The 17284-nt window shown below is 35.3% G+C and overlaps 1 protein-coding gene and 1 long non-coding RNA gene across 5 annotated transcripts in view; one reads left to right on the top strand and one right to left on the bottom strand.

Annotated features, from left to right (window-relative positions):
- The window catches only part of PTPN12 (protein tyrosine phosphatase non-receptor type 12), a 79461-nt gene that overhangs the window by 53880 nt on the left and 8297 nt on the right, over positions 1-17284 (bottom strand). The gene's annotated exons all lie outside the window — the stretch shown is intronic.
- LOC129494210 (uncharacterized) lies at positions 159-15897 on the top strand. The gene is made up of 3 exons (XR_008661306.1): positions 159-216; positions 14895-15357; positions 15600-15897. It is a non-coding gene; the product is annotated as an uncharacterized LOC129494210 (long non-coding RNA).

The following is a 17284-nucleotide window of genomic DNA, read 5'->3' as shown; positions in this document are numbered from 1 at the left end:
CTGTGGAAGAAAGAGCCGCAATGAACTATAGACTTTATATATTAGAAATAATATGGGAAAGCATAAAACTAAAAGGAAAAATAAATTCCCAAATCTATAATCCTTTTTTTTTTTTTTTTTTTTGCACAGCCCAGACAACAAGCAATACTTTCTTTAAAGGAAAGGCTCTTGTTCTTGGGTGGGAAAAGACAACACAGTGCTTTCTCAAGATCTCAAGTAAGTTAGGAGGATGTAATACAAATTTCTCCTCTGTCAATGTGCAAATAACATTCTTATGGAAATAAAGTAGAATCCCATTTGAATTAACAGGACACTAAAATTATATATATAACTTTTACTGAAATGAAGATATATAATACATACAAATGGCAAAGAAGTGTTTGCAGGTTTGATAATTTTCTTTCTATACACGGGTTCTCACCTGTCCGTTCATTCCTTTCTTCATCATCCTTATCTAATGGTCCTCTTACTACCATTTAACTCATGAAACCACTGGTTCCACATTTTGCAGGTTAATCCCAAATTCAAATATTTTGTCCCACTGTCCCAGCAAATTGCTCAAAAATTCCAAAATTTGGGTATTATACTTAGGGCTCCTGACCATGCCACCCCCTTTATCTGATTATGTGTCCTGATTGAAGAAAACACGTCATGACAGTCCCTACCCTTGAGTTTACACAGGGGAATACTCTGCCAAGCCCAGACTCTCATAGTTTTCCAAAGCAATCTATCACCAATTTCACTATTCCATAACATAGAGTATAAATAAACATACAGTAAAATTGAGAATACACAGTTCCAGCTTTAACACATTAAGCCACAATAACATCAACTGTCGAACTAAAAAATTAAATATGACCCCCAAATTAATAGCATGGTTGCAGAATTCCTATTTACCTTTGCAAAAACAAATACAGCACAGGAAGAGTCCCCTTAGCAGCTTAAGAGTTCAATACATATTTACCACTATATGGAAATAAATTATTTTTTGCTCAGCCAGACTGCCACTAAGCTGTGGCCAACAGACCACAGTTTTAAAGAGAAACCTGCACGTACTGGTAAACCTTTAACTCCCGAACCCCTCAAAAATTTCAATCTTCTCTTTACCACTTCTACTGAAACTACTTTTATGAAGTCACCAGTAATCTCCAAACTCCATCAATATCTCAAAGCCTTAATTCCGAAAAGTATTTTATTTAACACAAATGATCCTCCCCCTTTTAAAATTCCTTTCTTAGATTCCATGAAACGGTCCCTTGATTCTCCTCTTACCCTGCTAAATTAGTCCTTTCTGCCTCCTCTGCTTCCAAACCCCTAAATGTTGTGTTTTCTATGGAACTGTTCTCTTCTCAGATTTCATTTTTTAGGAAGCTTATCCCCTCCCTATTCTGACATTAACAATTACATTTATGAAGATTCCAAAATCTCTATTTCCAGTCCTGACTTTTCAGTTCTAGTTCCACAAACTGCTTATTAAACATCCCCAACAGCAATTCAAACCTAACTAGATAAAAAGAAACCTAATTTTTCAAATGATTCTCTTTTTTTCATTGCACCTCTGCTCTCCTTACACTTTCAAAGGTAAGACTTCCTAAGTAGTTTTGAACTTTTCCCCTCTTATCTATCCCACTTGCTACCTCTCATACCTAATCAATTTCAAGTTCTCATGAGTCTACTTCAGTAAACAACTCCCAAACATGGTCCCTTACTCTCCAGTCCCATCGCCAATGAAGACAGAAAGCTGTTTTACTATATGAAATAGGTAACTTAATTTTCTTTCCTTTAATTACTTGTCTTTTCAATTAAAAATTAAGACTTAAGAAACCTTTTGAATGAGGGAAAAAGAACAACTTGGTGGGCTTAACAAGATAAATATAATAAATAAATAATATTGTTTATGTAATAATTTTTTAAATGTGATAATTACATTAAGTCAAGGAGTAAAGACAGAAGAAATGCATTTATTAAATCATGCATGTAAAGTACCCTACATAGCACCTAGCATAGAGCATGTCTTTAAATATGGAAAAATTAAGATAAGCATTAAATTTATTAATAGATGAGGAATTTAAGGGAAAAGTTTATTTTTTTATTTTTATTTTTTTAAGGGAAAAGTTTAATTAGCTGTCTCAGATTAGCTGAAATGGCAGACATCAAATTATCCTTATTTGTATACTCAAACACTGTCAAAAAAAAAACTGTCAAATTTTGGTTCTTAAAGAGCAATTTAATCCTTTTTGTGTATACCCTAAGATTTGGTGCCATACTAGAGTAGGATATTGAGACCACACTGATTGCCAGCTCCAATTCTTCTTTAAAAAACTCAGAAAGCAATGTAAGTCTATTTAGACCCATTACATAAAATAAATCATAAGCCAAGTTCTAAAATGATAGAGTAAACTGTCATTGATGTTCTCTCTAATCCTTCCATTGTCGATCCATACAGAGACCACAGAAGTCCTAATTGTTATATATATCCAAAGTCTTAAAAATTACTTGGCAAATCAGAGTTAAGTTTTACATGCCATATTTTTGCACCTTTCCACTTCAACTCCCCAATAAAAATACATAAAGCATTATCATTAAGGGATCTGCTATGCCAATTTTTCCTATCAATGCATAAAAACATTCTTTGCTTAGTAAAAGATATTTGTTTTTAGATATAAAAAATTAAGAATAAAGGATCTGCTTTAACAAAATTACCATTTTTCAAAAAAAGGAGAGACCAAGTAGAAATAAAGTCGTGTTTGGTTGCCAAACTTGTCTGTAGAATTAGGTTTTAAAATCTTAATAGAGGGATCCCTGGGTGGCGCAGCGGTTTGGCGCCTGCCTTTGGCCCAGGGCGCGATCCTGGAGACCCGGGATCGAATCCCACGTCAGGCTCCCGGTGCATGGAGCCTGCTTCTCCCTCTGCCTGTGTCTCTGCCTCTCTCTCTCTCTCTCTCTGTATGACTATCGTAAATAAATAAAAAAATTTAAAAAAAATAAAATAAAATCTTAATAGAAACATAGTTTGGCAATTCCTGAAAAGGATAAATATAGAGCAACCCCACACAACCCAGCAATTCTACTCCTAGGTATATACCCAAGAGAATGGAAAATGTATGTCTGCACAAAAACTTACACACAAATGTTCATAGCATTATTCATAAAAGCCAAAGAGTGGAAACAGCTCAAATGTCCATCAACTGATGAACGAACAAAACATGGCATATTCATACAGTTGACTATTGTTCAGTGATAAAAAGAAATAAGGTACTGATGACATACTTAACAGATGGGTCTTGAAAACATTATACTATGTAAAATACACAAAAAGCCTATGTTTCCATTTATATGAAATGTTCAGACTAGGAAAATCAAGAGGCAGAAAATAGATTAGAAGTTACATGGTATTGGGGAAAGGGAGAAATAAAGTGCTACTGGTAATGGGTTATGGGGTTTCTATTAGTGACAAAATGTTCCAAAACTAGATAGTGATGACAGATACCCAGCTTTGTTACTACACTAAAAACTACTGAAATGTATTTTTCAAAGAGGTGAATTTTATGGTATATATGAATTAATCTCAATATATGTGAATTTACCTTAACAAAGCTGTTATAAAAAAATTCTTAAAAGGAAGTTAGATAATATCATTAATAGTAATTATTAGCAGCATCAGAGCATGCTAACCAAGGCATCCAGTCCCATCCAGTAATAAGGAATATCCATCCTCCCCAAAGTGAATATTACGAAACTTCTGTTCTTCACTGCAGACCTTCTCATTAGAACATTAATTTGACAGGGTCAAACACAACAAGAACACAGAATCTGGCTGAAATAGGAGTAAAATGAAGAAATTACAAACGAATAATTAGGTCTATTAGAAACTTTAGCCGGTGAACTTAGTGTATAATTTTTTTAAAAATATATTTTTTAAGATTTTATTTATTCATTCATAGAAACATAGAGAGAGAACGAGAGGCAGAGACACAGGCAAAGGGAGAAGCAGGCTCCATGCAGGGAGCCTGATGTGGGACTCGATCCCAGGACTCCAGGATCACACCCTGGGCCGAAGGCGCTAAACCGCTGAGCCACCCAGGGATCCCCTATTTTTAAAGATTTTATTTATTTATTCATGAGAAACAGCAAGAGAGGCAGAGACACAGGCAGAGGGAGAAGCAGGCTCCATGCAGGAAGCCTGATGTGGGACTCTATCCCAGGACCCGGGGATCATGCTCTGAGCCGAAGGCAGATGCTAAACCACTGAGCTACCCAGGCATCCTGGATTCACTTTAAAAATACTTTCTTATAGGGATCCCTGGGTGGCGCAGCGGTTTGGCGCCTGCCTTTGGCCCAGGGCGCGATCCTGGAGACTCGGGATCGAATCCCACGTCGGGCTCCCGGTGCTTTGGAGCCTGCTTCTCCCTCTGCCTGTGTCTCTGCCTCTCTCTCTCTCTCTCTCTCTCTCTCTCATAAATAAATAAATTAAAAAAAATTAAAAATACTTTCTTATAAAGCATTCCGTGACTGTCCTAAAAGTATATGATTTTTCCCTTTTAGGAGTCCTCATTGCACAAAAATGTGGATGTGCGCTTAATGTCACTGAACTGTATATTTTTTTTAAAGACGTTATTTATTTATTTATTCATTCATTCATTCATTCATTCATGAGAGACACAGAGAGAGGCAGAGACACAGGCAGAGAGAGAAGCAGGCTCCCTCAGGGAACCCAATGTGGGACTTGATCCCAGGACCAGGGGACCACACCCTGAGCCAAAGGCAGAGGCTCAACCACTGAGCCACACAGGCGTCCCTAAACTATGTACTTTTAAAAATGGTTAAAATGGGTAAATTTGATGTATATTTTACAATAAAAAAAGAGTTACAAAAAAAAAAACATAAAGAATCCTTATGGCACTTTGTCCCACAGTATTGTATTCAGCTTTGCATTAGTTGTTTGTGTACATCATTATTTCCCCATCTCTACTCAAAATTCCCTCAGGAAAAGGATCACACGCGGAAAGGGAATGGAATTTAAATGGGTGGGTTGAATTTCCCAAAAAACTCAGAATAACTCACTCTCTTTAAAATGATGCAAATTTAGGATATTTCTACATACAATTCATTCCAATTCTAATGTGATTAAGAAATACAGAGGTGACCATTTAACATCTGTTTTTCTAACTTCAGTAGGTGAAAAAGAGCCTATTAGCTTTACTTTTACAGACTAAATTAGTGCTAAACTACTTCACTGAACCAAAACTCCACTGAAAATTATTACACTGATAAGAGACTTTAGAAACATATGATCATTATTCATTGTTATCATTATACCATCAAGTATTATTTATGAAAATATACACTAACTAGTAGAGTATATAACGGACAGAAATGCTTTGATAAGTTTGCAGAAAAGAAACCACCTCCCACTCCCACCTGTGATTTAAAATGGTTCACATGTAGTATGTAAAACAAATTCCATATTAAAAACTATGGGACACTAACATGTTCAATCCATACCCAAGTATATTTAAGGTAAAGGATTCCGACAAATAGTTGACAGCCAACAGGTATGTTAACAAATTCTAAAATGTCAGGCAACCACTTATTTCCAAGGTTCTGCCAGTGACTCCCTCTCTCTCACAGTGGGAATGGATGATCGTGCTGCTGGTGCCAACAAGTGCACTGAAAGAGGTAACAGAACATAACAGTGAACAGCAAAAGTTTATACTGGAATAGTTCTGCCACTTACTACCTGTGTGACCTTGGGCAAGTTCGGGTTCCTCACTGCAAAAACAGGAATTAGAGTAGTCTGAGGATCCAATATAAAAGAAGGACCTGGTAATGTTTCTTGCAGAGTTCATTGTACAAATAAGATATACAGCAGTTTATAAATACATCATTATTTGTGTTATCTGGTAAACATACTTTATAAGTACACTGTAACGACTAATTTATTTAACAAGATTTACTAAGCACCTATCATGTAGCCATTGGCTAGGTACCAGAAGTATAAAGGCAACTCTCTATAGCAAGCATGAGAGTTTATCAACCTCAAACAGATACTTAAGTAACTCTAATGTTCTATATTCCTCTGTTATTCTCAGTATATATTATCTCAATTTCATCTTTTTCAATGAGTTCCATAATCACCCATACACACACAAAAAAAAATTATAGATCTATTAGGGAAACCAAGACATTGACCTGAAATCTATATTCGAATCAAAATCAATACATCTACAATTGCACTCAGTACCCAACTCCTCAGATTGTTTTCCTCCTGTATTTTCTTTCTCCTATCACTTAGTGTCCAACTTAGCTTAATGAGCCCTTCCTCACCTTCTAATATGACCAAGTCTTGTAAATGCTACCTAAGAAATGCCTTCCAAATTCATCCCTTTTCCTCAATTCACCGTCATAATCTTCAGGCCCTCCTGCTTCAACTACTGGAATAGCTTTAAGTGGTCTCTCCTCCTAAATTTTAGTCTCCACATAGCAGCCAAGGTGATCCAGTTAACATCATACCTAAGAGTAAAACCTAAAAGATTCTCATCTTACTTAAAGGCCATTCTTACAATGACCTACAAGAACAGAGATAGTCAGCCCTAACTCCCAAGCCTACCACAAATATAGTATTCTCTTCATCACCTATTCCACTCAAGTACAATAGCTTCCTTCAACACTCTTAACTCAGGTCCATGGGCACATGTTCTGTCTGGAATGCTTTCCTCGCAGATAACTGCATTTCAAGTTTTGGTTCAATGTCTTAACCACCTTTTTAATATCTCCTAGGGCACCTGGGTGGCTCAGCGGTTGGACACCTGCCTTTGCCTCAGGTCATGATCCCACACTGGGCTCTCCACAGGGAACCTGCTTCTCCCTCTGCCTATGACTCTGCCTCTCTCTCTGTGTGTATTTCTCATGAATAAATAAATAAAATCTTTAATAATAATAATAATAATAATCTCTTCTACTTGTCATATGGTAGATTGATCATATTAAAAGCCTAGTTTTCATCCTTCCCTGTATTAATTCCACATGTGACTTTTGCCGGGTTTTTTTACTTAAAAGATGATATTGATCTCCCCACCCCTTGAAGTGGATATGGCATTGTAACTTGCCTTCTTCAACAGAAAATAATGGAAGTGACAGTGTGCCAGTTCCAAGACTAAATAGGTCTTGTGTATTTGTTCCCCTCACCTGCGCCTCTGCAACAGCCATGTAACCTATTGGGGAATGAAAAACATGTGGAGCAGGGACAAGCAATCCTAGTCATCCCAGCCATAGCCAGGATAGATGTGCTGACAGCCAGCCAACCCCCAGAAACATGAATGAACCCAGTCAAGATCAGCAAAACTGCTTAGCTGACAACCAACAGCATGTAAAAATATTTATTATTATATGCCACTAAGGTTTGTGGTTGTTATACAACATTACTGTGGTAATAGATAACTGACATACTCTACTCCTTTTTCTTCCTTACTGTTATACTGTTCTCTTTTGCACTTAATATCTGACCTAGGTTACATTTACTTGTTTATTAGGTTATTCTATGACTCTTGCCAATAGAATATAAGCTGCAGGAGTTGTAGTCTTCAGAGTCTAGAATAACATTTGGCACACAGTAGGCATTCATTAAACATTAAACAAAGAAATAAAAATAAGCATGATGATTTAATGAACCATTTGGATCTAGAATCTGTCAATTATCTTTTTTTTAAAAAAAAAAAAGATTTTACTTATTTATTTACTCCTGAAAGACACAGAAAAAAAGCAGAGACATAGAGAGAGAGAGAAGCAGGCTCCTCACAGGGAGTCCAATTCGGGACTCGATCCCGGGCCCTGGGATCATGCCCTGAGCCAAAGGCAGATAGATGCTCAACCACTGAGCCACCCAGGTGTCCCAGTTATTTTATTTTATTTTATTTATTTTATTTATTTTATTTATTTTATTTTATTTTATTTTATTTATTTTATTTTATTTTATTTTATTATTTTAGAGAGAGAGAATGCACAAGCAGGGGAGGGGGCAGCAGAAGACGGAGAAGTAGATTCCCTGCTGAGCACGGAACCCAGTCTTGAGGTCACCAGGCTCCATCCCAGGGCATAGACATCAAGACATCAGCCAAAGTCAGAGGCTCAACTGATTGAGCCATGCAGGTGCCCAGTCAGGTATCTTTTTAATCTAAGGAAGTAATTAAACTCTGAGCCAGTCTTTCAAATAACTATTTTACAAGGTGTTAAAATCAAGACTTTTACAAAGTATTTTAATTTTACTGAATATACTTTGTCATTAGTAAATATTTTTAAAATTTATGAATATTATTTATAGGCTTTATCTCATCCTATTCTAATTTTTATATGTATTTTATAATAAATCAGCATCTGAAACTAATGATATACTACTATATGTCGGTTAACTGAATTTAAATTAAAAAAATAAATTTTAGCATAGTTGTGTAAGTATGTAATTTATAAATTAATGAAAGTATATTGAGAAGGTGCATGCTTAAAAATTACTGTAATCAAAAGTTAGAGATCACTGGCTTAGAGAATAAAGTCAAAACTCCCAAGTTACTATCAATGATATCTTCAGATAATTACATTACATTGTTTCTTTCTCTCTCATCAAAGAAGTTCAAAAGAGAAAAAAAGCAAGGGGTTGCCTTTTCCCTTCACATTTATTTTACTTCTCACTTAATGCCCTTAATCACTCTTCATTTCTAACTATGATTTATTTAGAACAACATCTAACACTACATTATGTTCTTTATTTCGTATTATTACTAATTCTCACAGGGCAAAGTATTCCTGTTTTATGGATAAGGAAACTCAGATTGAGTAGCTTAAAGACTTATTTGAGAGACAGAGAGAGCACATGAGCAGGAGGAGGGACAGAGGGAGAAGCAGGCTCCCCACAGCCAGACGTGGGGCTCAAGTCCAGAACCCTGGGGTCATGACCTAAGTCAAAGGCAGACACTTAACAGACTGAGCCACTCAGACGCCCCAAGAGTAACTTAAATAACTTACTCAAAATTACATGGATATGTAAGTAATGGCTAAATTTAATCCAGATAAAACTACTGTGATCTACATTTGCTAGAGTATCCAATGTAACACTAGACACTCAAATTGCTAAAATCAAATATATCACAAAGATATGCTCCTACTTCTGTCTGGTCTTTTCTTTCTTGACATCTACACATTCCTTTCTTGACCTTTAATTATAATTCCCTTCCCCTAGCATCAAAGATTATTTTTCTTCCCTCTTCTAGTTAAAACATATTTTAAAGATAAAACAGTGACAATTTATATGTCTATTCAATCCACATTCTGTTTTAAAATAAAATTTTCTAAACCTCCATTAACAAGAAAAATAGTAAATGGTGAGATAACTCAGGAACATACTTGAAAATATTAACTATGGCAAAACAAGATATGGTTTGCAACCGATATATAGCTTGCAAATAATATAAAAACTGATAACAGAAGGATTGGTTAAATATTAATCCTATACTTCTTGTTTAGATTGTTACGTTTTCCAAAAATACTTTAAAAATAATCTGTTAGTCATCACAAGAATGTAGAGTATGAGAGAATATCAGTATTTTATTATTCTTTGAGACTCTTTACCAACATTAGAGCAACCATGTCACTATAGTCAGTTTCACAAGATCACTAAAATTCTTATTTCTAAATATTCAATTATATTTCCCATAGGACTTCCCATAGGGTAAAAAAAATAGAAAGTATATTGCATCTGAGCCACTATTAGAGGAGAAAGACCAAAGAGATAGGTTAAAAAAAAAAACAGGTATGTTTCAACATCAGGTTAAGGACTCAGAAAAAAAAAACAGTAATTATTGCTGAATGCTAAAGAGGTATCAACAAACAAAGATGCATGCTACTGTAAAAAATCTACTGGATGTTTCCTGGAGATCTGAGACAACCATAATAAATGCAATTTCAGCAAAATAGTAGATCCTGAAATCAAATTACAATGGGGGTTGAGCCTGCTTCTCCCTCTGCCTATGTCTCTACCGCTCTCTCTCTCTCTCTCTCTCTCTCTCTCTGTGACTATCATAAATAAATAAAAACTTAAAAAAATTAAAAAAAAATTACAATGGGGGTTAAAGAAATGAAGAAGAGGCTGAGCAGGTGGAGTTAGCCAGTAACTACCTATTAATCAAGAAAGGAAATAATAGTTCCTATGAACGGTGACTTTCACAAGTAAAAATTTTTTGTTTCAAGCTTTTGAACTATTAAAACATCCAATCTCTTTACTTTTCCACAAAATGAAAAGACCAAAGCATCTGGTATATTAAGCATTAAAACCATAGTTTTCTTACTTTAATAGCCTTCTATTATTCATACTATAAATTAAACAAGAAAAACTTTTTATTTTGAAAATCTAATAATGTCAGTGAATAGGTTTAGCAATAAATATTTGAACATAACCAGTTATTTCAGTTACAGAATCCTATTATTGATATCCATCTACTCTATTTTCCTCCACTTATGTGTCATTTATTTACAGTATTAAAAACAAAGAATTACAGAGGCACCTGGGTGACTCAGTTGGCAGAGCATGTGACTCTGATGTCAAGATTGTGAGTTCAAGCCCCACACTGGGAGTAGATCTTACTTAAAACACAGTAAAAGAATTACAAACACTAGGCATATGTTACAGGAAATTTCTAAATTACACAGTACATCCTGATCTATCTCTAATACCCATTTCTAATACACATTAATCTGAGGCACAAGGAGGTGAATGGACAGCTAGAGAAACTATGAGTAGACAAAAAACATGGCAGAGAGATACAGAGGGAAGCAGATACACAGGACATGCACACTAATGACAAGGCAAGATATTACATTACTCAATTTTTATATGATTCAGGAACTAAAAGAACTGTAGATTTATTTTGTTGAAGCAAAATCTATTGTGAAGTAAATACATTAGTCTTTCAGATAGTGATATATTTCAGATACATATTCGAGAAATGAAAAAAGAATGACTATATAATACTTCAATAAAATGATCTTTTTTTTTAAGATTTTTATTTATTTATTTATTTATTTATAGAGACAGAGAGACAGACAGGCAGGCAGAGGGAGAAGCAGGCTCCATGCAGGGAGCCTGACGCGGGACTCGATCCCGGGTCTCCAGGATCACACCCCAGGCTGCAGGTGGCGCTTAACCGCTGCACCGCCGGGGCTGCCCAATAAAATGATCTTTAAATAAGATTTACTTACAAGAAGGTAAATGTTCTGGTTCCATATTTTAACACTGAAAAAATACAATTCAAAGTTTAGATTCCATTAATATGCAACTTAGAGACTATCTTAATTTTATAGTTTTCACACACCCCAAAAATTTGCCTTGTTTAATATGTACTGTGTATGTGAAATTAAACACCCTACCAGAGCCAAAAGAATGATCTCTCAAGTCATAAGGACTCTTTAGAGCCAAATGAATGATCTCTCAAGTCATAAGGACTCTTTATACTTCTTTTCCCCTTCTCTGAAAGAAAGTGAGTAGAAGTTTATTTGGGGCTGAAACTTCAATAGTTTAATTTTTTTTTCAGTTTTGCTTCAAGGATTTTTGGACTAGGTACTCTTCGGACTGCCTGCCTAGTTAGTGAATGATCATTCTATTTACCTAAGAAAAGTCCCTTCCCTCCCATACATCTGAACAAGCTCCCTACTTGGTCAATTTACACAATACTCCTCACTGGCAAGTTGACTGATTCAGGAATGTGAAAAAGAGTTCAAGCAACTCTAGTCATTCTCATCTCTTACCCTAAACTGAAATAAACTGAATGAGTTAGTTGAGACACCAAGATGGATACCTTTATTCAGAATATTCAGTCCTAAACAGTGAAAGTCAAAATGCAAGAGAGAAAAATAAAGCAGGTGCCAAGAAGCCAAGACAAGTATCCAAAAAGCCCTCTAGAAACAGAGAAACTGATAAATCATAGAAAGAAGGGCTGTGAAGAGAGAAGGTAAGGTTATGGACAGCTCTCCAATTCTTGGTTTCTGTTCTTCAAGTAGCTCAAGGGCAATATTCTATTGCAACTAATTTTTTTTTCATTTAAGCTAGTTTGGAAGTAGGCTGCAAACAAAAACTATACTAACAAGGAATTTTTCTGTATTTCTCATGTTCTGCTTTTTTTACTGTTTTCCCTAAATAGTGAGAATGCAATTGTTGGCCTAGGCAACATCATGTCATAGAAAAAGCATGTGCTTTTATAACTTGGGACAAACTCAGCTCTGCCAACTTCTAATTGTAAAACCTGCTACAAACTCCTTAATTTCTAAACAGTTTTAATGTTTCTTTTCCTATCAAAGGATCTATAACTTATGAGTAAATCCATTGTACATAATGTGGGAAGAAGGTATCCAGAAAAGCTATTCTCCCCTTTTTTGTATCATGGAATCTAGAACTCCCCTTCCTTTCTCACTGTGGTTCTGGTCCCAAATGTGTAGTCTCAAACACTCTTGAGTGATCTTATGCAAAACTCACATTTGCAGAGAAATTTAAACTAAGCAAGAGGTCTACCACTATAAATAGGTCTAGGTCCTAAAGATTTTTTTTAATGTAATTTTTTTACATGCCACTTTTAACAGAAGCCAATGAAAAACTGATCTAAGGATCTTAAGAACTATGTAGAGTACTATTTTATATACCTGGGATAAAGTAAAATTACCAGATTAAGAATACTGACCACATGGTTGGAACTCAGTTTTATTTTTATTTTTATTTTTTGGAACTCAGTTTTAAAAAGCTCTTTCATACCAACCAAATTGTACACTGTAAGAATAAACAACTATGTCATAATAATGAGACATCAAAATACTCCTCACCAAAACATTCAAAAATGCAAAGGTCAACTTCATATTCATCTCCTACTCAACATTTAAGTTGTCTCCCTTTGGGAATTCATATCTCAGTATATAGGGTTTGTTTATTTTATATACTTTACCACTCTGTTCCTCTCATCTAAAAACCAAAACTCTTATCTCTATGTGTTTGTAAGTGCTGTTAGTTTTCTGTATCTGAAATGCCTTTATGCTAGTTCACCTGACAAACTCTTCCTGTAAGAGTCAGTTCAAATGAGCTCTCTTTCCCAAAACGGTGCATATCCTGCCTCTAAGGTTTAAATCTTGAATACTTTTCCACTGGAATAATAAGACATCTTGAATTACTACTGAGTACCTTGTACAGATGATGTTAGTAGCTTTATATACATACTATCTTGACCTTGGTCCATCCAGGTAGGTACTATATATCCACAATTTCCCAAGACAACAAGCTTAAAATCAAAGCATAGCCAGGATAAAAATTCCTGTGTAGCTCAAACCTTGTTATCTTTCTACTAATCTGGAAGTTCCAAAGGTTTTTGGAACCCAAGCCCCTTGAAAATCTAAGAGCTATGAACCTTCTCTATCCCACCTCCACCAAAATGGACATATACAAAAAGTATTAAATATAATTTGAAAGGGTCACAGACCCCCTGAAGCTCACTCAATGCCCCAAGGAAGACTTCCTGCTGCTTCTCCTACGTCTGTTCAGTTGGTAAACTTCTTGAGGAAAATAACTTTCATATTTTCAACTGCCAATTCTAAACACAGTGCCTAGGGCATAGTGGGAACTCCAGAAATCGCTTATATATGAACAGTGGATGGCAAGAATCATGGAAGGATGACAGGGATACATTTTTGCATTCCTTCAGAGCCTACTAGGATAGCTACTCCAATATTGTTAAATAGCTTTTCAAATGCAGATTACATCTAAGAATAGTTATTACAAGAATTGTAGACATTAGCATATATCTCAAAGCGTCTGAGATTAACATGATCCACATTCCGTATTTTCTAGGAAAAACTCTGAGGGACCAACAACTTTTATCTGCCATAAGGCAGCTCATAGACACTATAATATTATACAAATGGAAATAAGACTTTTGTGTATTTCACAGAGAAGGAGATAATTGTTAGGGTCTGACTGCATGAATCTAAAAAATTTTTTAGAAATGAAAGAACCCAAGAATCTAAAAATACTACAGAAAATATGAAATGTTGAGAGAGAAGTTCAACTATCTGGAAGAAACTTAAGGTGTCGTGAGGTTTAGAATAACTGCGTATCACTGGACTTGCATTAGGCAAGTCTTGAACTCAAATATAATGCAAAACTTTTTCCTGATATTAAAAATCAAATTTTACAATAGAGATAGTATTACAATACAGATAACATTACAATGAGATATTACAATGGAGAAATGCTTAAGATAAATTGGGCTGAAATATTTACCCCAGAGAATTAATTACATTTTTGCTTCTAAGTTTGAGGTCAGGGTCAGAATTTTCAGTATTCTGATCTTCAAGGTACTGGTTAAGAAGTTTTCTAAAAAATGGAAAAAGTATGTTTAATAGTACACCACAAATAAAATTTCATTCATCCAGTGGGAATGCTCAAGGACAATATATATATTATTCCAGAAGGAAGGGGATATATATACTGCAGAGTACAGGATTTTAACACTGCAAAGGTGACAAACTACGTTAAGGCTCTGGAATGCCAGGCTAAGAAGTACAGACTTTATCCTATTGGCCTGTGATTCTAAACTAGGGCAAATGTTATAAAATTGGGAGGACAGGAGAGAGGGAAATTGGGAAGATAGACAGCATATAATTACAGTATGAAAATAATCAGAGCAAAAAAAAAAAAAGAAAAGAAAAGAAAGAAAAGAATCAGAGCTTGGATCTGATGCTTTGATTTGGCTTGGGCATTTAAAATTCTAATAATTTTAATGGTTATCAAAGGGAGCCTTGAATTGTTTTTGAAATTACATTTTTGATAATAAAAATAAAACCATTTTTCTTTCTTTCTTTTTTTGTAGGCTCCATACCCAGCATGCAGCCCGATGCGGGGCTTGAACTCATAACCGTGAGATGGAGGGAGACCTGAACAAGATCAAGAGTTCTGACGCTTAACCAACTGAGTCACTCAGGCATCCCAAAGATAAAAGCATGTTTCCAGTACCATCCTAAATAAACTTATTGATGAAAACAGAACTAAGGAGCAACACAGGGACTAAAATTGACATATCCTGATTTTTACAACCAGTGTGTTTTCTATTATCCCACAGATGCCAACACTTGAAAATGGTATTTTAGGAAAGTGAGTATGATATGCGGAATGGATTGGATGAGGCAAGAAACCAGAAGCAAGAAGAGAACAACAGCTATTGCTGTAATCACTCCAAAACACCCACAAGTTACAAGATACCACTATTCTTTGAAGAAATGCTAATAACATGGTATCTGGATTTTATCAATGGAACCTAAAATCAAAAGTTAAAAGTAGGTATTTTATTAAAGTTAATATTCTAAGATAATGGTCCCCAAGTAGGATTCACGGGGTGGGGGATACATAAGCAGTTACTTCAAGTGGTTCCCTGAATCCTTACACATATCAACCAGCATCCAGAGAAAAATACGTACTATCATATTTATGCAGCAGATATTACAATTAATAAAACCCTGTTTATCTAAAAGTTTTCCTGAATGCAGCCTGATACTTTATCTCAAATTTTCTTTTTCAGTGGGTACTGAAAATACAAACACATTGTGTAAGCATACACAGAAGTGTGTACACAATGAAAGGGGAAAAGCAGTTCTGCTCCTCTAAGAGACAAATCCCTTGGACCATTTGAAGAATCCACCTGGGGATCCCTGGGTTGCTCAGCGTTTTGGCGCCTGCTTTCGGCCTGGGGCGTGATCCTTGAGTCCCGGGTCGAGTCCCGTGTTGGGCTCCCTGCATGAAGCCTGCTTCTCCCTCTGCCTGTGTCTCTGCGTCTCTCTCGCGCTCTCTCTCTCTCTCTCACGAATAGATAAATAAAATCAAAAAAAAAAAAAAAAAAAAAAAGAATCCACCTGAAGAATAAATCTCTGTCTTACAGTTTCAAGCTCACCACAATTTCTGCTCATGCAAGGGCCATTAATGCCTGTTAAGTGCCAGGCACTATATTAAGCAATGAGGATACAGAGATAATTAAGTCCCAATTGCTAGCCCTGGAGGCTTTCAGTCCGGGGAAGTCAGAAATGTAAATGTTTATGAATCTAATGAACTGAATGCTATAGAAACACAGAAGCATTTAACATATGAAGAAAAAAGTTTTAATCTGAATGTTAATGTCTTACTTTCAAACTGTCAAAGACCTTTTCGAAACTAAATGTCAACTATTGAATGGAAAAAAAGCTAGCACTATTCTGAAAGTAAATACATACAATAAAATTTTTTGAGAATTAACTATTAAATTTGTAGTATGCTGTCTCTGGTAAGCCACAGGGAAAGAGTTACTTAAAAGTTTACTTCCACTTATTAAGTTACTTAGAAATATGTTTGGCTGGATACTCATCAAAGGATGGCTTAGAAACTAAACCAGTAGCAAATGCAAAAGGAAAATACTTCCTATCACTCTAGGTTTGAAAGACACATTAAACATACAGAACCATTTATATAAATTCACTAGGATATTTTAAAAACCTACAAGTCAACCACAAGATACAATCCACCCCACTAGGATGGCTGTAATCAAAAAGACGGACAAGTGTTAGTGAGAATGCAGAGAAATTGGTGGGAATGTAAAATGTGCAGCAGCTTTAACAGTCTAGCAGTTCCTCAAAATGTCCACCCATATCACCCATTAATTCTACTCTTCGATATATATACCCAAGATAAATGAAAACATATATCCTAACAAAAATGAGTACATAAATATTCATAGTAGCATTATTCATAAAATACAAAATATTCTATTTTATGTATTATTATATAAAGAAAATATTCCAAAAAGTGGAAACAATTCAAATGTCCATCAGTGGATGAATGGATGAACAAAATGTGGTATATCCATACAATGGAATATTATTTAGTCATAATAAGAAGTCAAATAGTTTCAATTCCTGCAACACATGAATGAACCTTGAAAACATTATATTACGTCAAAGAACTCAGTCACAAAACAGCACATATTGTAGGATTCCATTTGTATGAAGCAAATCTATGGAGACAGAAGGTAGATTAGTGGTTGCCTCAGGGTCAGGGATAGGAAAGGGAGGAAGAATGACTGCTAATGGGTATGGGGTATCTTTTTGGGGTGATAAAATTGATAATGATGACTGCATCATTTAGTGAATATACTAAAAACTATTAAATTATACAGCTTAAATCAATGAGTTTTATTAAGTGAATTATCTCTCAATAAAGCTGTTACTGATTTTTAAA

Source organism: Nyctereutes procyonoides, unplaced genomic scaffold, assembly GCF_905146905.1.
Source record: "Nyctereutes procyonoides isolate TBG_1078 unplaced genomic scaffold, NYPRO_anot_genome, whole genome shotgun sequence".
Lineage (NCBI taxonomy): Eukaryota > Metazoa > Chordata > Mammalia > Carnivora > Canidae > Nyctereutes > Nyctereutes procyonoides.
The sequence above is the reverse complement of the archived record's forward strand: the minus strand, read 5'-3'. Positions and strand labels throughout refer to the sequence as shown.